The following is a 23844-nucleotide window of genomic DNA, read 5'->3' as shown; positions in this document are numbered from 1 at the left end:
ACTGAGTTAAACTTTAATGAAATGAGATATAAGAAAGAAATATCTGATTTCTTTTGTTAATGAATTGTGTTCCCACAAAATTCATATGTTGAAGCCTTAACTCATATTGTGACTATAGTTGGAGGTATGGCTTTTAAAGAGGTAATTAAGGTTAAATGAGGTCATAAAGGTAGGCTCCTAATCAGGAGAACAGAAGTCCTTATAAGAAGAGGAGGAGACACTCGGAATGCACAGAGAAAAAGTCAGCAAAACGAAAAGGTGACCATCTGTAAACGAAGGAGAGAAGAAGCCTCAGGAGAAACCAAACCTGTGGACATCTTAATTTTGGTTTTGCAGCCTCCAAAATGGTGACAAAATACATTTCTATTATTTAAGCCACCCAGTCTATTGTATTTTGATACGACACCCCTAACAAACTAATACACTTTAAATTTTTAACTTTAAATTTTTATTATTAGTTTATTAGTGTTACCAATCTTTAGAATAACCCTTCAAGTCTCACTTTTCCAACTCCCCCCACAAAAAAAGTAAAGAAAACAGGGACACACTGCTCTCCCTGGGGTTCCATTTATTCATCCTTATTATAGCTTTACTATACGGGGTTGAAGATTTTCTAGTCATTCACCTGGTTGTACCAGTAGATTGAAATTATTTGGTGGTAAGGACTGTGTCCTTTTCAGTATTTTATTGCTGGCCTGCAGCACAATGCCCATCATATGGTTACACACTCAAAAAAATGTTGAATTTAATAAAATTTAATGTATTGAAAGATTGTTATGCATATTTTAGAGATATTCTAAAGTCATCATTTTCCCTTCAAGAACCCATAGACGAGACACTTAGCATCATGACTGATTTGTTTTGTTATTGTCAAGTGGTTCTTTTATTGTTTTATCTTGTAGTAAGTCTGGAATAAGAGAACATTCTACCAGATAAACGATGGTGCTATATTTATAATTGTGTATATCAAATAGTAAAGTTTCTATAGTCATGTGCAACTGTTCCACATGCTACACAAAATTTGCTACCATGTCACATCAGTGGTTAAAATCCCCAAGGCCATCTTATGGCTTCCAGAGAAACATTCCAACAGACATGTTGGCAGATGTGCCTAGTCTTAACATGGCTCCCACCTAATTTTTTTAAGCCTTACTTAGCTGCTCTATTGCTATGCACACTTTTATTTTTATTTTCATTAATAAAATGGCAGGACTTGAACTCACAACCCTGAGATTAAGACCTGAGCTGAGATCAAGATTTGGACACTTAATGGACTGAATTACCCAGTCTCCCCATTATTCATTCTTTTTAGAACGCACCACATTAAACCTTCAAGAAATTCACTATTCCCTCCCTTTGTCCATCTGGAAAAACTCAATTCATATTTTAAAATTCAGTACAAATGTCATATTCCGTGAAGCCTTAAAGATGATGCAAAGCAGATGGTTTTTCCATTATTTTCCCATAGCATTCTGAATATTCACTGAATGTACACTCTCCACCTTCTGTTACAATTTCATAGAAATGCCAGCCCCCAAAAGTTCAAAGAAATACTAATAATAACAACATACCATCACTGAAGATGAAACAATTGTCAAGAAACTTAATAGAATTAGATGATGACTTACAGCCTTTGTTTGGTTCCCTATTTTTGTTGCCTAAGATTTCCGATGTAAAACAGATAAGGCATGATAATCCTCCTTTACTAGGTCTGACTTAAGGAGGACTGAGACTAGCGTGGCTTTCAGATTTACAGAAAACTTGGTTTGCTGCAAGATGCTCATCTTCATAACACATATTTTGATGACAAAATTCTCAGATAAGTTGAAGTTTTTCTGTTGCACCATTAGTTCATTTCCTTCCTTCTTCCAATTCTGTGTGTCCTTTCTGCATGATAATTGGACAGAGTATTGTATAATTCTCACAAGCAATATACATGCCAAATATGATGTTCACTACCAATTTGGAGATTCTTATTCTCAGAGGGCTCATCCAGCTATTTTACCTTTGCCTTATGGTGTTTTAGTTTAGGTTTTGTTTGTTTGTTTGTTTGTTTGTTTTTAGTTTAGTTTTTTATGACATAAACCAACTGCTCTGGAAAATTCTGAGATATACAAGATGTTTCTGACATCATGGAATCCAGTATATTGCTTACAGTCATGCGAGGCTTCCTAAAGTTCCAATATAAATACATCATATTAGGACTAAAATTTCATAAAACTTACATATTAAATATAGGGACACTGTGGGAAAACATCTAAAGACAAAAGAGAATACAATGCAATGTAAAAGAGTTATCCAAGTCACAAATAAATCAAGGTTTACTATAATTTACAGACCTTCAACATCTTGTTCTTGCTCCAATAAGTTAGTTTCAATTCATTTTTTATTGTTTCCATTTCAGAACCCTCAATCAGATATGTATCTGCACATGAGACCTACCTGCTTCTATACTCATTTTAGTTTAACTCCACCTGCAGAATAAAACCCAATCTCCCCAGCAATCCATTGCCTTCACATTGTGGCCTGAATTCAGCTTTTAGGATTAGGACTCCAAAGCTTAACCCCACTCTACCTGTATAAATGATATTTTATCATAACCAGACTCCTTGAAAATTTCCAAACACAGTATATCTTCATGCCTCTGGGTGTTTTTTTTCCTTCTAGCTGTTTCTGCTGCCTGAAATACCCTTCTACACCCAGGTCATGTCTATTCATTCTCAGGGTCGAGCTCAAATTCAATCTCTGTGAATTCTTTACTCCTTCACAGTTAACATAAACTAATTGTTCTTCAGTGGTGTCAGAACACTACATGTAGTTCTTTGTTTTCTACAGGTGATGTGCTATTTGACATTTTCATATAGTCTCCATCCTCCTTATTATATACTTAATATCCCCTCTCTCAAGCATCTAAGTGGCGATTTCCTTTCTTAACCATCTACCTTATGTTTTCCACTCCTGTAGAACAAAGTGTTATCCTATTTCATGTGACCCAGTCTATGTTGGATATAGACATTAGGATTGTCAGAACAATTTCCATTTTTTTCATAATGAAAGATACAAATATTTAAAGAACTGATAAATTTTACACAAAAAGGTATTTGCTACTAACAATACAGGAAAAGATAGGTGCTCACATATTTTCAAGAGAAACAGTAAAGTAAATTTTACAGAGACATTTCAAAAAGTAAAAGCAAAGTTATCTCTTATTTTTAAGGCAGGAATGAGCTATCATCCTAAATTTTCAGAAATGAGCTCTATACTGTGACTTCAAATTGAAGTCTCTAAAAACTTAGGTAGTAGGAAATTTTGCACTTGCGGCAGCCTAGTATCACAGCCCACCTTACACAATTGAGAAAAATGTGTGTGAGCAAGTACAGAGTTCACAAGGAAGGGGAACAAAAGAAGTATCTCTGAAACTCTTCCGGAAACTAATGTGAGGAAGATAGTCTTTGGGATAAAGTGGTTAAGGTCAACATTTGTCTGGTCTAACAGGACAAATCTTTCCATGGATAAGTAAAATTAACTAAGAGATCCTAAGAAGTAACAACCTATGCATTGAAAATATGCATTGAAAATCATTCTTCAAAGACTCTGAGGAGTTCTATGGAAAAGAAATGCATTCATCTTTGTTTAACCAGCATTTCACAAACTTATTTAAATGTGGAACACTGTTATTTTTTCTGCAAAGTAACCTATCCAGCCGAGTTTAGAAAATTCTGCCTGCCAGAGCTCTCCTGATGTTTACTTTAACCAGATGTGTGTGTGTGTGTGTGTGTGTGTGTGTGTGTGGTGTGTAGAGTAGGACCCTGCATACATTGCAGAAGATATCTGATGCCTTGGGCATTTCCTTCTTGAGGAAGTTTGATAAAGAATAAGAAGTCTCAGTTCTTCTTACTCAAGCCCTGCTCTTTCTAGTTGAGGGAGACCATCCTTACTCTCCATTAGCTCTTGGTCCTGCCAAAAATTGGAGACAAAGAAAAAAGACAGAGAAAATTAAACATCAGAGAAAAGAGAGAAAGAAGAATGGAGTGTAAAGATGAAGAAATGCCTTAAAAACTGAATACCAACAGCAAAGCATAAAAAAGTCTCTGCCAGATGTAGCCAGCTAAAGTCTAACCGAAGTTTCAGCAGTAGGCATTCCATCTGTCATATCAAAACATTTTCAATACCATCTACCAATACAGCACTAAATTCTGACTGCCATTAATGTCAACCCATTTATAATTTTGGCCCACAGCAGTACAAAAAGGCAGATGACAGCCTACTATTTCACACCTGCTGTTGAAATGAATAAAAATGACTGAAACCCTTAAAAGCAGAAAAAAGAAGAAAGGGAAAAATAAAGCCAACAACATTGCACAATAAGGCTGGAGAGAATTCCCTGCCTGCCTTGTGTTTTGAATACCAGGCTTTGGCTGATGTGTCCTTTATAGATATAACAGCAGTAAACACAGTGTGCCCCAGGTCTGGAAGCTGACCTGCTTGGGAATAATTTCTTCTCTCTCTGCACTTTCATGACTTCTACTGGTCCACACTCTCTCTCTCTTTGACATAAATGAATATGATACACATTTTTCTATAACACCCCTTTGTGAATTTTGACACACATGGTATTGGGAATGTTCTGATGGACCTATGCCTTCTGAAATGTTAATATTATTTCTTGTACTTCTTTTGGATTCTCTTTACCATTCTCTCTCTAAAAGTATGCAGCACAATGTAAGGACCATAGAGTGTTAGGTATTGGCATGGCATCTGATCTTGCTTTCTTCAACCCACCCAACTATAAGTGGAATGTTTCATATAACTTTGAATAATTAAATGCTATGGTTTCTAATCCTTGGGTTTCTCTGACCTGGCCAAGTGTAGTTATAACAGGCAGCTGACTCTCAAAGCGTGGATGGCAGATCTCTGCTTTTATTATAATACTAAGATATCATTTGCCTTTTTCGCTATCTTGACATTTGCACTGATGGTACTAAAGCTATGGGGGGTGAAATTTCTGGCACCTAAGCAAGTAATGTTTTTTTTTTTTTTTGTCTAAAAAATTATCTAGTGGTTTCAGTTTAAATCTCAGATTATTCATAAATCTGTGATTTGGCCATTTCAAGAACAAAGAGAAGTTTTTAGTACATTCAGAGTCTCTTAATGCAGCACAAATCCAGATTACGTAGAATGATATTGAATGGAATGTTCCACTCCTGTTAGATTAAAATCAAAATCACAAAGCTGAAAACAAATCCCAAGTACATACCATTCTAAAGTCGTGATGCAGTGCACGTTCCTCTAGAGCTCAGTTCTCATTCTCAGAACTCAGGCTATATATAAGGAAGATGAAGAATTCAAGAAAATTTACTTAACTTTGAGATAACAATCTTGGAAGATAATGTTATGACTTTTTCTTTTCTCTCCCTGTTGGGAGGGGAGTGTTTCAATATCAATATACAATTCTTTGTAGAGCTTGGTGGTATCTGCCAAAAAACTGATTCTCATTACCTGGTTAAGCATCTATTAAGACATCATTCTAGCTGATCTGACCTTGGACCTATTTGAGCAGGTGAAAACTAATTAGAATCTGTAGACAAAAAGAAGGGACATCCATGCATTCATATCATTGAAGTAGCAAAGGTGTATAAAGTAAATTTCCCTTGAACAATTGTATGCATCAAGCATACACAGGCTTGAAGTGACTTGCATGTATTTAACCCAAAAGGCACCTCTGATATTGGAGGATTCCCCAACAGTAAAATACCTTGTATGTTACCAAGACTTAGAATGAAAAGAAATAATGAGAAGCTAAGCCATAGAGGACATTCTCCACATCAGAAAACTTCTCTCTTATAAGACTTAACACGTACCCCTCTGAACCACAACTTGAATGCCCACTACTCATAGGTTTTCTACAGGTTCACAATTAAGTAAGAAATACTTGATTGTTTCTATCAGTTTCTTAGGAATCAACCCACTAAAGGAGAAAAAAAGCGGAAGTAGAAAGAGAGAGGTATTCAGAAGCAGGCCCCACTTACCACTACAGAGGTCCCTAATGGAAAGAATTGAGTTTTATCTACAAAAAAATGACCTGTTCATTCTAGAAGCAGCCTCCTATGTTTTAAGACATGAGAAGATAAATTTAACAGCAAAATTGAAGGTAATAACCAGAAAAAGGAAATAAAACTATTTCTAATTTGTTCCCCCACTCAGTTCAGCCTCCAGTCTATCTTTAATAAAGTTGGTTTAGATCTTAAATATGACAATAGTTACATTGTATATGAAAACCTAGTTCGCACAACATTTGTTCTAATAATATTACTCTAGATTTCCAAATATCCTAAATAAATGAAAATGTCTCCTTGTATATAATACAAAATGCCTACAAAGAAGCATTTTTGTATTTTTTTTCCCATACAGCCAATATCTTCCTTTGAATCTCACTAATTCCAGCTGTATTGGTTTTTTCATGTCAATGAAGTTACTGTGAATATTTGTACCTGCAAATAACCAATATGCTATATTTGACCAAGTGCTGTCAGAATCCTCTAATTAAAAAGAATTGGTCTCTGAAACACTCATCCTTGGCACAAATAGGAAAACCTGTCAACAAGGCATATGATTTGTAGAATACAGGAAAAAAAGGGTAGCAGTATTATCATCCATCATTACTTGGAGAACATGTAGAGGCAGTCTGGCAACATTTGTCCAGAGAGTGAACAGTAGGATACCTCAATTTTCCTGAATTATCTGCCTACTTTAGAAAGACTCTTTCTGAAAAATACATAGGTTGCCTTGTAAGCTCTGTCAGGAAGCACTGAAGTCTCAAAAGTGAAACTATGGAATTGTGAGAAACCATAGAAGAGATCTTCAAAGCTATTTAACATAGCCTTCATAATTTACAGGTGAATAAATTCTGGCACTGATAAGTTGAATGACTGGCTCAAGGTCCACAGAACTGTGATTCAGACCTCTTAATTGCAATCTAGCCTTTTTTCCACTAAGATTCCTGTTCCAAATGTACATATATATGTTTTTACCTCAAAATCATTTTACTTACTTAATCATTTACTTAATCATTTACTTACTTTACTTAATCATTTTAGCTTCTCATTATTTCTTTTCATTCTAAGTCTTGGTAACATACAAGGTATTTTACTGTTGGGGAATCCTCCAATATCAGAGGTGCCTTTTGGGTTAAATACATGCAAGTCACTTCAAGCCTGTGTATGCTTGATGCATACAATTGTTCAAGGGAAATGGGAATTCCAAGGGATTTCCAAGTCTGAGTCTAAGGAACTTAGGTGAAAACGGGGGATGGGAAGATTCTTATTGTATAAAAGAACACAGACAACAACCAAATTGGTAACCTTTCTCTCTTTCTGTAAAGTACAAAAGTTAAAACTTGCAGCTATCAAATAAATGAACATGTAGGAACAGAACACCATTTCACAGTTACTCTTAATTACATAAAATGGTACTTTCTAGGAACAAATGAGATTATAAGGACCACGGTCTCCACCCAATTCGAATTTATAGGCTATCATTCACAGGTATGGAATAATCCCAATATTGAGAGAGCAAAGATGATGGATAGCAATGGATTATTCTTTCCTCTAGGAAATATTAGGATCTGAGAGCTCAAAACATAAGACAACTACTTAGGTTCATGGTGGATATTTGTAATATCTTGCATAACTTGACAGTTTGTAACAATTGTCAAAGGAAAGAGGATCTGTAGGGGCTGGAGACCAAAGAGAATGTTGGGAAATAGATTGGTTGTTATTGTCAGAGGGACTTGTTTGAGGAACTTAAGAAAAAATTGAGTGTCTGTTGCTGAAAGAGTATATATAGCAGTGAATTGTGAGTGAGAATTGGGGCAGATCAGTCGCAAGTAATGCTGGGGTAAATAGAGAATTGGAACCAGAATGAACAAATGCATAAAGGCAGCCATGTTGTTGGGTAACAGTGGGTTTATCAAATATTGACAAACATGAAATGATTGTAATCAGTCACTGTCAAAGGAGAACAGGTCCCCTCCTCTCTTTTACAAATGATCCAATTAAAGGAAACATGTTGGCTATAAAAGTCAAAATCAACAATGCACTATACACTGACAACCCATCCAACATATAAAATCAATAGTGCATTCTGCTGCCATCCAGCACAAAGCGACAGTAGCAACTTCCCCACCTCTTTAGTCAAATATGACACTGTATCAATCGATCAAAACTCAGTACTTATCGAGCAAGGCTTCTGAAGAATGCAAACTGCATTGTGCGTCAATCCCCCCTTCACCCCCGCTCATTTTATTTCGATAAATTTTAACTTAAAGGAATAATACCTGAGAATGTTCTGTTGGCACATAGAGTGGTGTTTTTTTTTTTTGTATAATCACCATACAATTTGACACTGACTATATTTATGATAAGATTATAAAAACACTGTAGGGCTAGACATGCAAATGACATTGAATCGGAAACCATAATTTTAGTTCTGTCTCCATACCATGGCATTGTCCAAATCCTTCATTCAGTGTGACAAACAAGACATAGGTGACTCCAATTAGTCAACAGGCTTTCAGTAGAACTAAAAATAATCTGAAAGGGAAATGAACAAGGATTGGATATGGAACAAATTGTGAGTTTGAGAGAAAAAAGGTACAATTCACAACTTAATATTTAGTGTAGTGTGAAAAAGGCAGTGGAGTGGAATCAGGCTCTGACTCTCTGTGTTCTATAACCTTGAGCAAATAAATCTTCTCTGGATCTGAAACTTCTATGAAGTTAAGGTATTAGACTCAGTGGACTGCAGTAACTATTCAAAAACCAAAGTTTTAGTAATTTAACTGTGTTTTTTAAACATTTCTGCTCCCCTCCAATATTCACAGTCAGAAATGCATCTCCATCATGATAGAGTACATAATATAACAAATAAAATTTCATAGACAATATTTACCAGTATTCAATGAAATGCTCTCTAATATTTTCTATTAATTCTCATTTTCTTGATAAATGCTGATAAATCACAATGCTCAGTGTGAAAAACACTGTTTTATGACTCTGCTTTTCTTGCTTCCTTCTCCATTCCTCCCTCCTTTTCACCTTCAGAAGTATCCCTACCTGGGGATCCCTGGGTGGCGCAGCGGTTTGGCGCCTGCCTTTGGCCTAGGGCGCGATCCTGGAGACCCGGGATCGAATCCCACATCAGGCTCCCGGTGCATGGAGCCTGCTTCTTCCTCCGCCTGTGTCTCTGCCTCTCTCTCTCTCTGTGACTATCATAAATAAAATAAAAAAAAAAAAAAGAAGTATCCCTACCTAAATCTAAAATTTTATTTTTTTGTATTTAGCTGAAGTTGTGTTTTTCTCTAAATAGTTTGTATTTCTCCATCCCATAGGACTACTACAATAATGGGACCCTCATTTTGTGCTCATCGGATATGTAATTAATCCCCCAATTCCTTAGCAAGAGGGTTTGAGAACAAGAACATGTGAAAAGGGCTTCTATTACCTGAATTTTTAAAAAAATGTTGGGATAATATAAGGGCAATTGTATAGTTATTTATTGTTTTTTACAATTTCTACAATGTGCTGAAAGTATGATTTAAGTAAAATTAGGGATACAACATTTCACAGGGAGTATTCATTCAAGTAATGAAACTATAAAAAAGACTGGAAGGAACTATGCTAATATAAGTATTCTTTTATTTCTTGATAGGAAATTTCTATGTAATTTACAAACATCTTTTATAATTTATTCTGCTTTCCATATTATGTTTAAAAAAAAACATGTGATACCTTGATAATTGGAGATACCAATATATAATTTTTATATGTATCAAATTCCTGAGAACAAAAGACAAACTATATTAGAAATTTTTGCAAAATGATTTGGGATAGCGTGTCAAATGTATATTGCATGTCTATCTATCTATCTATCTATCTATCTATCTATCTATCTATCATCTATCTATCTATCTAATCTTTATTTCCTTTCTGAAAAAGAGTTGGTAGTATACTTAGCTTGACTTTAGCCTCTGTTGCCTTTGTATTTCTTAAGGAATTCAGTAGTAAAGTCATTTTGTTACTAGTGATAGTACTTCCTTTTCCAAAACCCAAGGTAGCAATGTAAAATAAGTCATAGCCTGACTCCTACCTCTTTCCCTTTATCCAGCATGAATTTTAATATGTGTAAGTTATAGATACAATAGCTGCTACCATGGATGCAGGACTGATTATGTGTCAGCTGTTGTTTCTTCTTCATGTTTGTAATCTCATCACTCCTCACAGTTATCCTAGGAAAGAGTTGTTACTGTTTTACACATGAAGAAACTGAGGATTGAGAGATTAGATAGGTAGATGTTTTAAGTGGTTAAATTCATTTAGCATGAATTTGAGCAACCACAACAAAAACAATCAGATGTTTTTTCTCTTCATTTTGACTAATTTACAATGTTTGTTGCACTAAATCCTCATGAATTGTTGAGTTAGTACTATCATATTCATAACTTTATGTGCAAGAAAAGGAGACAAAGAAATGGCAAGAGAATCAGTAATAAAGAGTGAAGTGGTAATGTGTATTTAGTTCTCAATAAAAATTCACTTCTCTTCATAAAAATTTTAATCAGATTGTTTAATTTTATCTTTTAAACTTCATTGATTCCCATAGGGGCTTGCAGAATTTTGTCTCCAAGTTTCCTTCCCTTGCAAAAATGAGGCAGGTATGGGTTTACTAATGACTCTGCCTTCTTTTGAAAGACATTTAGGAAAAAGAAAAAAATATATATATATACATACACACTTTTTAGAAATAGAATAAGGAATCAAAAATATACTTGTTTATCAATACTTTATATTTTTGACTATAAATTGGCAAACAATAATAATGTTTACAATATCATTAAGAAAACATGAACAAATGAATCTGTTGAAATACTGCCAAGGTGGGACTTATCAGGTCACTTCACCTTCTCTTTAGTAAGTCTGCTCAACTTTCCTCTCTACTACAAAGAGTTCTCTGGTTAGTACTATAGCATCTATATGCCATTGTGCTGTCTTCCTCAGGATTTTGTCTTATTCCATATAAAACTTTTATCAGAAATTCTCCTCTAGGATTTTGATAGATTCCTGTCTCACATTTAGGCTTTTCATATTTTGTGTAAGTAAGAAAGTGGTCCAATTTCATTCTTATTCATGTGGCTATCCAATACTCCCAACACCAAGTACTGAAAAGACTGTCTTTTTTCCATTGGACATTCTTTCTTGCTTTGTCAAAGATTAGTTGACCATAGAGTTGAGGATCCATTTCTGGGTTCTCTATTCTTTTTCATTGACCTATGTGTCTATTTTCATGCCGGTACCATACTGTTTTGATAATTTCAGCTTTGTAACACAGCGTGAAGTCTGTAATTGTGATGCCTCCAGTTTTGGTTTTCTTTTTCAACATTATTTTTGCTATTCAAGGTCTTTTGTCATTCCATACAAATTTTATAATTGTTTGTTCCAGCTCTGTGAAAAATGCTGGTGGTATTTTGATAGGGGTTGCACTGACATGTAGATTGCTTTGGGTAGCATAGACATTTTAACAATATTTGTTCTTCCAATCCAAGATCACAACTAACACCAAAGAAATACAAATTTCTATATACTATAAGAAAATATTTTGAGCAATTATTGTATGGCAACAAATTAGATAATCTGGAAGAAATGGATAAATTCCTAGAAACATATAAATCTACCAAAACTGAAACAGGAAGAAATGGAAAACCTGAATAGACTCAAAACCAGAAAAGAAATTGAATCAGTAATAAAAAATCTTCCAACAAACAAGAGTCTAGGGCTGCATGGCTTCCTAGCAGAATTCTACCAAACCTTTAAAGAAGAATTAATAGCTATTCTTCTGAACCTTTCAAAAATAGAAATGGAAGTAAAACCTCCAAATTCACTGTATAAAACCAGCATTACCTTGATATCAAAACGAAAGATCCTACTAAAAAGAAGAATTATAGATCAATATCCCTGATGAACATGGATGCAAAAATTCTCGACAAGATACTAGCTAATAGGATCCAACAGTACATTAAAAGGATTATTCACCATGACCAAGTGGGATTTATTCCTGGGCTGCAGGGGTGGTTCAACATCTGCAAATCAATCAATATGATACACCACATCAGTAAAAGAAAAGGATAAGAACCATCTGATCCTCTCAATAGATGCAGGAAAAGCATTTGACAAAATACAGCATCCATTCTTGATAAAAAAAAAAAAAACTCCACAATGTAGACATAGAGGAAATATACCTCAGCATCATAAGAGCCAATATGAAAGCCCCACAGCAAATACCCTCACTGGGGAAAAAGCTGAGAGCTTTTCCCCTAAGGTCAGGAACACGACAGGGATGTCCACTCTTACCACTGTTCAACTTAGTACTGAAAGTTCTAGCCTCAGCAGACAACAAAAAGAAGTAAAAGGCATCCAAATTGGCAAAGAAGTCAGTTTTATTCTCTGCAAATGACATGATATTCTACTTAAAAAACCTAAAAGACTCCACCAAAAAATTGCTAGAACTGGTACAGGAATTCAGCAAAGTCACAGGATATAAAATCAATGCACAAAAGTCTGTTGCATTTCTATATACTAACATTTAAGCAGCAGAAAGAGAAATAAAGGAATTGATCTTGTTTATACTTGTGCCAAAAATGATAAGATACCTAGGAATAAACCTAACTAAAGAGGTAAAAGATTTGTACTCTGAAAACTATAGAACACTGATGAAAGAAATTGAGGAAGGCACAAAGAAATGGATAGATATTTTTTAAAAAAGACTTCCATGGATTCATCATTAGAAGGAGCTGGTATGGAGATAATGAAGAAGAAAGTTACCTAAATTCCACCTTCCTCAGAATATGCAATATGCCTTTTAGCATACTCCCAATGAAATAAAACTATGTATAGGAAAGCCCATCACTAAAGATTTCTCACCTCACTTTCTGGGTGGAATCACCCATGAAACCTGGGATGATTAGAATTGGAAGAGACCTTAGAAGTAAACCATTTCAAGTGACAAAATGAAGATAACAGTTTACGATATGGTATACAAGGAAATCTTCCTTAAAAACATCTAAGAAAACCCCTGAATGATCTCATCAATGTTTTTAAATTCCATCTGCAAATCCTTCTGGGTACCATGAGTGTTTTCTTTGACCTGCCTCTCACAACTAGAAAAGACAAATGGGTCAAGGTCTGAGTCCTCAGTTCCACATCAATATACACAGCAACTGGTTCTCAACAGGGGGGTTCCAGATTAGGTTTTCTAGGAGAAAAACAGACTGCTGATTAAAAGCATTGATCCCAAAGTAATTTAGAAACATAACCAAAGAGATGAGAGAGATTCTATATGTTCTTCTATTCTACTCTTTTCTGTGTTGGTGTATCTATTCCACCAATGCAGAGATCTCACACCTTAGGTATGGAATATATTTAAGAGAGGTGGTGGTAAGGAATTTAATGAGGCACTGAGGCTATTTTTTAAAATCCATACCAGTATGAAGGCCTTAAAAAAAAGTTCACTTTATGGTCAAAGCACTCAACTTAGCAGGCCTATAGTCATTTCAGTGGAGTGAGCCATTTCTGGGACTGCTTTTTGGGATTACCTTCAAAACAAAGCATGTTGTTTCAACAATTCTTCATTACAGCAAAAGTGTGTCTTTAAACATGGTTTTGGTTTTTCACAATTAAAATGATAATTGGAATTAATTCTGATAAGTGTGAAATCTGAAGTTATAAAAACATTTGGACTTTAAACAGGCTATGGTTAAAAATTAATGAGAGGGATTTCTTTTATGTGCTTCTGGGAGCAAATTCTGAAAGGAATACCAAGAAAGATTTAGATTCTGACTGCAGGAACTGATTGAATAGGTGTTGTTTCTTAACACTATCAAATTGAAAGGCTAACACTGATTTGGATACAAGAAATGTCTTGCTGTAGGGGAGACTCCAATTTGAACCAAAGAAACCTGGATTAGAATTCCATTTCCTCTATTTCTGATTTGTGGGACCTGGAAACTTAACATATCTGCAACTCTCTTTCCTCATCCGAATACAGGCTCTTTTGAGAGAAAAGATATGCTTTGTATAAAGCACCAGCTCAGTTTTGGTCATGATATATGCTCATAAATTATAGATAGACATTATCCTTAATATTAAGGTACATTTGTTTGGACTATTTATATGGACTATTTATAGTTTGTAGTCACATTGTTATTAGGCTATGTACTGAATGAATATATATATATATATATATATATATATATATATATATATCCCTAAGGTAAAGGCCTGATCTTAGCAAAAATTTCAGGTAGATTTTGAAAGATGCCTTTTCCCTTCCTAACAAAATTTCTTTTCTATGCTACTTTCTGTGGTATACACCTCTTTGAAGATATTCATATGCTTTTTCTAAAATGACCCCTCTCATTTTTCAGCCAGGAGATTTGAGGCACAGAGAACCTCCCTGCTTTATCCAAGGCCACACACAAGTTAACTGCTAGTTGTAACATTGACGTCTTCTAGCACCAAGTCAAGTGATTTTGCCACTCTACCATCTGCTTCTTACCCTACCAGGGTATTTTTTTAAAAAGATTTTATTTATTTATTCATGAGAGAAGAGAGAGAGAGAGAGAGGCACAGGCATGGGAAGAGGGAGAAGCAGGCTCCATGAAGGGAGCCCAATGCGGGACTTGATCCCGGAACTCCAGGATCATGCCCTGGGCCGAAGGCAGGTGCTAAACTGATGAGCCACCCAGGGATCCCCCCTACCAAGGTATTGAAAGGATTGACATTCACAATGAGCCATCTTTATGTATCTAACTAAACCTGTTTGATCTTCATACCCACAACCCTAATATTAAGTATTATAATAGTCTCACCTGACTTGTGAGAATACTTAAGTTTGGAAAGGATAAGCAACTGGCACAAAGTCAAACGGTGAGGAAGCAGCAAAACTGGGTTTGAATCCAGATCTTCTTGAAAGAAAACACAAATTCCAACATGTCATTTACCACAGAGATAACAGAGCATGGGTGCCAGGCTTTAAGAAGCTCTAAAAGACACTTGATGCTATGAAATATGTGAATCACGGGAATCAAAATATGATAGTGGGATGACATTTGTTCATGCTCATCCCCACCTCCACTGTTCATATTCCAGTTCTAGATGTAAGAGATATGCAATCATGTCCTTTTCCTACAAAAGCTTTCTTCCAGCTCGTTGTTGAACTCCACCAGTCATGACCTGAAGAGTGGAAGGGCCACTGAGTTTTGTAGTGATTCAATTTAATGAGTTCTGGAGCCAAGCCATTATATAAATGAGGATATATTAATTTGTTTTTTCCTTTCAAACTTAGCCATGTATGTCTTTAGTCTTTGAAGTACCAGAGCCATTTACCTGCCTGCCCTTTAGGGACACTGATGAGACATTCTCCTTCTCTGTATTCATATTCAGTACTTAGTCACAGCCTCATCAGACACTGGTGTACATCCGTAGTCAAGCTCATTGCCCAGTGAGAAAGCCTGAGTAGTTCAGAGCAGTACTGTCCCAGTGCTCAAAATTGGCTCTGTGTGAGAAAACTAGGAGATTGGCTTTCATATGTAGTGGTCATTGGGGTTGGTGAACAGATGTGTCATCCCATCACATTAAATATCTTCTAAGAATCAGGCTCTAAGGTAGTATAATCCTCCCAGTTCCCAACTATGACACCCTGTCTCCTCTGTCACAAGACTTGTGTCCATACTTTCTTGCCTTTCTTTTGCACTGGAAGTTATAGACATGGAGGAGCTAAGGAGAGAAGGAGCCAGGGATACCTTGGTAGGCTGTTAGTGAAGAGCCTTATAGAAGGAAATATGACTTAAATTTGTCCAGCATCTGTGCTCAGCATCTCAGACTCCCAAACCCTTACAGGGGTCAGATGGACAATAGAGGATTTGAGGGTTTGCAGATCTGGTCCAACATCTTTCTACTCAGCAGGGCTCACAGTGTTTAAAATGCACATATTCTTTAATAAATAATGCATGGGGGAGACACTTTTCCATAGTAGCCACTCCATAAATGTCTCTTGGCTTGACCAATGGTCTAACAGAGTAAGGATTATAAACCATCTAGCAAAGTGCTGGCATTTGAAAGCACTTTTTATACTCCAACACAATGTTAGGTACTCTGAAATACATTAGAAGTTTATGAACAGCCTCGGTTACAATTAGCTAAAAGAAATTGCGTGTGGTTTACTTTTCCACTGGAAAAAAATCCCAACCTCAGCCATTAAATAAAAGGAGAAAATTCATTTCAGCTTCATTTTCTCTCAGCCTGTATATTAATATCTTGATTTCCCTGATAGTATCTAGGCATAAAAGTTATGTTTCCAATTTTTCATTTAGATGAAAGATATTCCACATTGCCTGCTACACCACTAAGGACTAAGTAAATGCTCTTCAGCTTTCCTTTAAAAAAATAATAACCCACACTTATTTGGATGATTTTCTCTACCGTGGCTGGAGAGAAAGCAGTATTGGGGCTGTGGCAACATTGTTAACCACACAAATGACCTTCTAATTGCAAAGACCTCCTGGCTCAACTGGGATATCACTTCTAAAATCATATCCTGGTAATTTATTCTCTCCATTCCCTGAAGAGCTGGCTTGAGGTCAATGTCACCATGTGAGAGACAGCTTCTCTCTTGCTACAGCTACAGTAAACTGTCATTTTCTTTTATTCTTTCATTCTCTTTCCTCCTCCCTTACTAATCTGTTTTAAAAGGAATTTCACATCAGACATGGTCAAATGATGATGATTTCATCTCCTCCAAATGGCCCTCCCTGGAGATGATTAACCAACAATTATGAGTTCCCATGAGATTACAGAGAGGGCCTCTTAGTTGGGGACCAACCACCCCAAAAGCAGACCATGGAACATCAGAAATGCAGTAGTTCCCAATAAATTTCAGAAGAGCAGATGATGGCAAATTATCTTACCTTTTCCCCTCTCTGGAGTATGATCTTACCATTATTAAGATGAAAGTTTGGACTAGAAATCACAAATCTCTCCAGTTCTGGTAGAGAAGTGATCAGAGTGGCTTTCAGCTCTATATCCCACTTTCTATCTCAGTCAGACTAAACTTCTCTAAACATGACTTTCCTCATGTCAATTCTCATACCCCAAATCTTTCCAGTTTTTTTCCTCACCTGTATAGTCCATACTTTTCTGCCAGTTTAGGGCTCTCTGTAATCTGGCTCCATAGCACCTGTCTCCTCCTGTCCATTAAAAACCTGCTCCTTCTCATCCAGAACTCTCTATCCCATATCTGTTTTTTACTCTATGACTTCATTTATTTTGTTTCCTTCTTAGGCATGTTCTCTCTATTCTCTCCAAAAGTCACCAATATTTCATACCTATCTTGGTTTTCAGCTCTTCTCTAAGGCCTTTCAAAATTTTGCTGAAATTTTTCTTTAAGCCAGAGTTGGTAAACTTTTTTTGTGAAGTGTTATATTTTAGGTTTGGGGGATATGTAGTCTCTATGGCAACTACTCAACTTCATGGTTATAATGCAAAAGTAGTCATCGATGATACATAAATACTTGAGTATGTCTGTGTTCCAATAAAACTTTATTTACAAAAGCAGGTTTTATGATATTTTGCATTAATACTATGATATTATATGGCCCTTACTATCAATACCATGAGATACTCTGTTATTTATTGGGTTAAATGGAGTAACAATGAGTAACTAGACTTTTAAGTTTTATAAGTGTAAGAGTATGTCTTATAAGCCTATTACATACTTTATAATAATCATTATAGTACTGAGCATCTAGATTATGGTTCATATAGATTCTGTTTTGAGTGGTTTCTTATTTTTCATTCAATGATCTCATCTATAAAATGGTAGGTTTGGATTAAGACTTCCTCTATCTCTGGCATTTGATGGAGCCAGAATAGAAAGGCTTAAACTTTTTTAAAAATTAAATAATGGTTTTCTTTCACTTTAAAAAAATATAGTATAGGGGACACCTGGGCAACTCAGCAGTTGAGCATCTGCCTTTGTCTCAGTCCAGGGATCAAGTCCCACATCAAAGTCCCCACAGGGAGCCTGCTTCTCCCTCTGTCCTTATCTCTGCCTCTCTCTCTCTCTCATGTGTGTCTCATGAATAAATAAATGAAATCTTTTTAAAAAATAAAAGATTAGAGTATAATACACATAACCTAATATTTGCCATATCAACCATTTTTAAATGTATAGAACTCAGTGATAGTAAGCACAGTTATGAACACTGTTGTGCAACCATCATCCTCATTCATCTCCAGACTTTTCATCTTGTAATAGTGAAACTCCATACCCAGAAACCAAACTTCCCATTTCCCTCTCCCTTTCATTTGCTAGTAGCCACCATTCTACTGTCTCTATGATTTTGACTACTGTACATGCATCCTGTAAGTAGAATTATATAGTAATTTGCAATTGGCTTATTTCACTTAGTATAGTGTCTTTAAAGTTCATTCATGTGTAGCATATGTCAAAATTTTCTTCCTTATTAAGACTGAATAACAACCCATTGTATATATACCTTTTTGTTTATCCCTTAATCTGTTGATGGGCACTTAGGTTACTTCCATGATTTAGCTATTGTGAATAATGCTGCTATGAACACAGGTATAAAATATCTCTTCAAGACTCTGCTTTCAGTTTTTTTGAAGTATAAATTTCTTTTCTTTAGCTAGCTTTGGATTTAGTTTGTTCTTTTTTGAGTTTACTGAGTTGTAGAGATGGTAGTTTATTCAAGGATTTCTTTTTTGGTTGTCTTTTAATGTAAGCAGTTATAGCCATAAATTTCCCCCTTAGCAGTGCCTTCTTTTTACCCTGTAAGTTTTAATATATTGTGTTTTCATTTTCATTTTACTTTCTAATTTCCATCATTTCTTCTTTGATTTATTTCTTTTTAAGTATGTTGTTTAATTTCTATAAAATTTTAAATTTTCCAGTTTTTCTTCCATTAGTGAATGTCATCCCATTTTAGCTAGAGGGGTTACTTTGAATGAAGTCTATCTTAAACTCTACTAAGATTTAATTTATAAAATACCATATAGTCTATTATGGAAAATGTTTGGTAGGTACACTATTTGGTCTTTCTCAGACATTTATGAGACATTTATGTTGGTTTATTTTTTGTTTTTAATGGGCTATACTTCCCTGCTTCTTTGTATGACTTATGATTTTTTTGTTGTTGAAAACTGAGCTTTGAATTTAATAATATGTTAACTCTAGAAGTCTGATTCTTCCCCTTTCCCAAGATTAGGTGTTGTGTTTTGTTTGTTTCTATGGGTGTAGTCTTTCTTTATGTGTCTATGCAGAGCATTAGCTTGAAGTGTAAACTTAAGGTCTTCTTGGGTCTTTTCTGAGACTGCACCTTCTTATGGACATGTGTGGTGACTTCTGAATCTCCCTCATATATGTGGTTGATTTTCAGTGTCCTGTTCTTTAATATCTTACACCCAAAAAGAGAAAAATGAAAGAGGAAAAAAAGGGTACCTTTCTTATAAATCCCCCAGAAATTGCTTTAGCCTGAAGATGAAAGGCTTACAACCATGGGAGTGGAGTGCAACAATGGCTGCCCATCTCTTTTGCCTGGAACTTCCACACTAGAAGCAGCAATCAGCAGTTGGAATGCAAATCCCTGCTATTTGGAGGACCACATCCGTATTGCACACCTTGACTCCTGTAAACGATGTGCAAACTGCTCCAGGAGCATGTACACAGCTGCCTGCCAACGGACTGAAGGGTGGGAGATGGACAGTTCCTCCTGTGTTTAGAGCTGAAATTGACTGAAATAACAATTCACCACTAGAGGCTTCCCTTGGAAGTTGGAAGGCTTCAATTAACTCCAGAGTTCTGAAGTAATCCATTAGATTCTGCTAATCCAATTGTTGTCTTGGTGCTTTTTCACCATCTTCCCAGAATCCTCTTAAAGCCTTAACCCCCCCCCCCTTTTTTTTTCAGTGCGAATTGGAGAATTTAGACACTGGTGTGAATTGGAGAATTTAAATATCTTCATAAGCTTCTGTCCTCCCAGGAAACTCCAAAAAAAAAAAACCTAAGGGCTTCTCTCTCTTCACCCACAAAAATTAAGTTTGAGGTTAAGAAAACTGCATAACTGAGTTGTGGAGTCAACCTCAAGAAACTTCAGGAGAATCCAATACAAACATTATAAGTTTAATATTTTATCAATAGGGCATCGTTGTATTTCACATAATAATGAACTGAGTCCTTAATTTGTATTCATTTGAGTTACACACTCACACTTTTTTTTTTCAGAAATATGACATTTATTTGTGGTCCTAAAGCAGGAGAATGGAAATCTCTCTCAGAAATCAGAGTTTCTTGCTAAAAAGAAAGTCACCTTCCTAATACAATGTTCCTAAACTCCTACCACTGGGTTTGGGCAAGTCAGGACCTGCTGATGTAGTGGGCACAAAAAGGGATTGGAGGTGGAGACTGATGGGGAGAGAATTGCACTGAAGGAGGAGGTATGAGAAGAACTATGTTCTTCCTTAAATTTAACCATAAAAGAGCCTTAATATACATTTTCCCCGATATCCAAGAGATAAAGATTCTCATCAGATATCTTCTTTTTCAGCCCTTTGATTTTTCTGAGGACTCAACACTATTTAGTATTATACCAGTGCAGCAATAACCAAAAATTCAGCAATCTGAAAAAATTTAAATTTTTCTAAGTAAATGACAGTGATCATTTAAATTCTCTCTCTCTCTCTCTTTTTCTTATTTTTTAATTTTTTTCAGAGACAAGTGGGAAGAAGCTACTTTCCTGCCTTCTTAAACATAACCCAAACCTCACAGTTTAAATCTTGGTAATGCATGCTTAATGTCACAAACATGAGTTTTTATATAATCATAAAATACCTTATTACAGAAGAAGGGACTGCCTATCTTCACATACTGCATGAGACTACCCTATATTTTAGGGTAATTTGGTCCTGTATTGGACTTTCTTACAAGTGTTGTACTGCCCACTACTACTTCAAATTTTTTTCTCCTCTTGCTAGTAGCTAATATTGTTCTGCACCTCTAGTTAAACATACACCTCTAGTGGGCTTTGATAAGCAGGTAGGATACCCAAGATAGTTCACTTGTTGGTCTAATAAAATTAGCTAGGTATACGTGAAAGTTTGATTTCATTATATAAAGTTTATGATTATTGGTGTTTTAACCTTAATATTCAACTATGTTCTTCAGGTTAAAACATCAGAATAAGTAATTTTTAGATAATTGAGGTATTTCTTGTAAAAGTGAGCAGGAAAGAGAGACAGACAGGCAAGGAGAGAATGAGAGAAAGATAGAGAAAGAACAAATTGTAGTTGACCATACTGTGTATGCCCTTGTCCTTCTCTTTGCTCTTATTCTACTCAATTCATTGACAATGAACTCTCTTTCACATGTTACCTAAGGCTATCATATTATTCAGCGAACAAACAAGTAGGTATTTGGATTATATACATAATTATTTATAGAACAACAAAAAGTACAATATAATATACTTGAAAGAGTATGACCAATGGCTAGTCCTTGAGTCTTAGCTAATATCTGATTAAAATAGCCTGTGTAATTCAGTGATTCAAACAAGACACTTCACTTCTCTGAGATTCATTTTGTCTGTATTTAGAGTGAAAGGCTGAAGCATCTGTAAAGTTCCTTCCAGCACTACTCTAGGATTCTACTCTTTAAGATATGATCTTCCCTTTTACATGAAAATTTCCCAAACCATCAAAGAATAATCAAGACCCTAGAGTGATGCAAATTCCAGCTTTATTAGTCATGGCAGATAATCTTTGAGGTTCATTCCCCAGATTCTAACAGGTTGAAAGGTTTATAGATGGGAAACAGTGTCAGCATGGGATCGGCAACACAAATTTCTTTTGCTGCACTAAATCTCTGCTCACTAAGAAACGGAGTCTTGTGAAAGCAAATATTGGCCACCAACCTGGCAGTGCACATCCACAGAGGAGGTGAGCTGACACAGATCAGATGAGCGCAGAATAAAAACTTGTCTAAGCCACAGACCTTTGGAAATACAGGAGCAATTCTACTGACCTCTTTTTCTTCCCTTCATAGAAATGTTGACTTGCGCCATTGTGATTCTGTGTGTAACCTGGGCCAGACGAAGAAATATAGAAATACCACATGTCCAATTTGATTAAAACTGTTCAGGGCTCTCCCTCTGAGAGCCAGCCTTCAGGGATCTCCATATAAGTAAGGATCAGTGGAAGATGCACTTTCTATAGCTCAGAGTGCCTGCTATCCCAAGTGAGGCTGAGAAGTGGTTTTTTTCCAAAGCAGAGTCCAGAAGGCCAAAGCCCAGGTTCCCAAGATTCCTGTACTTCATGATCCATATTCATGGAATCTTGAGGCAGTAATGGAGGAGACTTGGAGAGGGACAGAATGGTTTGAATTTAACTCTTATGTTTACAAGCTATGTGTTCTTCAAGTTACTAAACTCAGTGCTTCAGTTTTTCTTATCCACAAAATGGTGATAACATTTTTTTCATTGCCATTGGGATATGGAAACAATTCAAGATAATGACTGCAAAACTCTGGACACAGTGCTCTGGACATGATTGCTCTGGATGCCAGTGAATGTAGGCATTAATTTTACTGTGCTTCAGCATATTTATTTCTAACATGGAGAGAATAATAACCTTATAAGGTTTTGGGAAAGACTAAGTAAATCAACTTTTATAAAGGGATTATAAACATTATAAAATTTGAAAAAAGCAGTGCTTGGGTGGCTGAATTGGTTAAGCATCTGCTTTCAGTTCAGGTCATGGTCCCAGGGCCCTGGGATCAAGCCCTGGTTGGGCTTCTTGCTCAGCAGGGAGTTTGCTTCTCCCTCTCTGTCTGCTCCTCCTCCCTGCTCATGCACACATGCTTTCTCAAATAAATAAAATATTTTTTAAATATGCAAAACATCAGCTATTACCATCATTACTGACATCATTCTGGTGGTCATGATTATCTTCTTCAAAAGTGGCAGTCTAGAAGTCAAGCATAAAATTATTGTTTTTGACATCACTAGGTTTATAATTAGTAAATAGTATTAGATCTGAACTTACTCATCACTAGAAGGATGTTGCTTACATTCGTCCTGAGACGGGATAGTATAGGGAATAAGATTATGACCTCTGGATTCACATGCTCTTGTTTAAAATCCTGGCTCCAACATCTAACAGTTGTATGCCTTTAGGCAAGTTTTTCAATCTCTTTGCCCAGGTTTCATCATCTGTAAGTGGGGATTGTGTTAGTCTATGCTTCATTGAGTTGCCATGAGAATTAAATTATGTGTTAGAATGCTTTTAGCTTCAGGTTTCAAGAAGGTTCCAATGACCTTAAATCATGTATAAGAGAGGCGCCTGGGTAGCTCAGTTGGGTAAGCATCTGCCTTTGCTCAAGTAGTGATCTCTAAGTCCTGGGATTTAGCCCTGCATCAGGTTCCCTGCTCAGTGGGGAGTCTGCTTCTTTTTCTCTCTCCCTCTGCCCTGCTTGTTCTCTTTGTCTCTCTCTGAAATAAATAAATAATAAATAAATAAAATCTTTTTAAAAATCATGAAAAACATTGTTTGATGCCCTGACAGGTAATTGAGTATAAGCAGCATGCCTGCTATAACTAGTGCTTAGCTTCCTTTTCCTAGGTTCTTTTGCATGGCCCCAGTAGGTGTAGGCTCTGACCTCACATAGGCTTCCTCTCTCATCCCAAGATGATGTTAAGCATCACCTGGAAAGCACACATTCTTG

The sequence above is a fragment of the Vulpes lagopus genome, chromosome 1 (genome assembly GCF_018345385.1).
Source record: "Vulpes lagopus strain Blue_001 chromosome 1, ASM1834538v1, whole genome shotgun sequence".
Taxonomy (NCBI): Eukaryota; Metazoa; Chordata; class Mammalia; order Carnivora; family Canidae; genus Vulpes; species Vulpes lagopus.
The sequence above is the reverse complement of the archived record's forward strand: the minus strand, read 5'-3'. Positions refer to the sequence as shown.